Below are 1,284 nucleotides of genomic sequence, written 5' to 3'. Positions count from 1 at the left end.
TCGCCGGTGCCGCGCGCCGTCACCGCTTGCTGCCGCGGTGTTGGAAATGGAAGAAGCAGGAGCGTGTGATAGCATGCGACTGACCCAATCTTCGGCCGACACACCGGCCACAAACATTTATCTTAAAAGAATGTAAAACACAAGAAAGCCCACCATGAGGATTAGCATTAACTATCTAAAAGTATCTCTACACAGATAAAACCGACATTGCAAACCAACTCATGGTTTGATGGTTAGGAGGACTGTGGTATCCCATGTCCGTCAGAGTTGAAGTCCCAGATTTGACGTTGGTGCTTTCATTTTCCTGGATTTATTTCAAGTTTTTCGGTGATGTGCTATCAGTGGAAGGATACGTTTCCGTTGACAACGAAGACGTCGGTGGTGACTTTATCAATCTTAAGATGATGTGTTGGCTTAGTTTCTTAAAGATGCTCATAGGGATAGGGTGTGGGTGTGTGTGTTCATAAAGGTAAGTGTACGCTCGTGTATGTGAACAACTTTGATTGTAGTCTGCTAAAAAAAGATAAAACCGACATTAGCATTAGCAGTTTCAAGTGCGTGTTTTTTCTGTTTTTTCTGCAGGTGAAGATGCTTTTACGAAGTTGATTGTATTTCTTCTGCAACGAACCAGGATGTCGATCGTTGACAAAAAATCGCTATAAACATCTCTACACTAATAAAAACTGACATTAGCATTTACACGATGATCATGGGGCATTCGCAGTTCAAAAACATCGGATAAAACCGATATTAGCATTAGCAGTTTCAACTACATTCTTTTTGTGATATTGGAGATGCTTTTACAAAGCTGATTGTATTTCTACTACGTACAATTTAGCAGTGGCAGACTGGCAGTTTAAAAAAAATGAAACGCCGACCGTGGGGATCGAACCCACGGCCACGTGGTTAAAAGCCACGCGCTCTACCACTGAGCTAGGTCGGCATTGTGATTTACCATGCTAAAGAAACCGATGCGACTTCATCCAAAAGGAAAAGCTTCCTTTCTACTCCCTCTATTCCGGTGTATAAGTCATTCACGTAGTTTTAAGTTATCGTTTTGAGGTATTAAATATGTGTTACATGTCATGAAAAATATATCACTAGATTTCTACACGGATGTAGTTTCTAAATATATATTTTTTATCACATATTATACATATTTAGATAGTTAAATTATCGACCTAAAACTACGCGAATGACTTATATACTGGAACGGAGGTAATACTCACTAACTACCTCTACACTCCGATTTCCAAGGAAAACCTCCATGGACTATCTAAACCT

At 40.2% G+C, this 1,284-nt stretch overlaps 1 non-coding gene across 1 annotated transcript; it reads right to left on the bottom strand.

The window, feature by feature from the left end:
• Positions 1-871: 871 nt before the first annotated feature.
• On the bottom strand, positions 872-943 carry TRNAK-UUU. The gene has a single exon. It is a non-coding gene; the product is annotated as a tRNA-Lys (tRNA).
• Positions 944-1,284: the final 341 nt, after the last annotated feature.

Source organism: Hordeum vulgare, chromosome 4H, assembly GCF_904849725.1.
Source record: "Hordeum vulgare subsp. vulgare chromosome 4H, MorexV3_pseudomolecules_assembly, whole genome shotgun sequence".
Taxonomy (NCBI): Eukaryota; Viridiplantae; Streptophyta; class Magnoliopsida; order Poales; family Poaceae; genus Hordeum; species Hordeum vulgare.
Note: the sequence above shows the minus strand (reverse complement) of the source record. Positions and strands in the feature narration are given on the sequence as shown.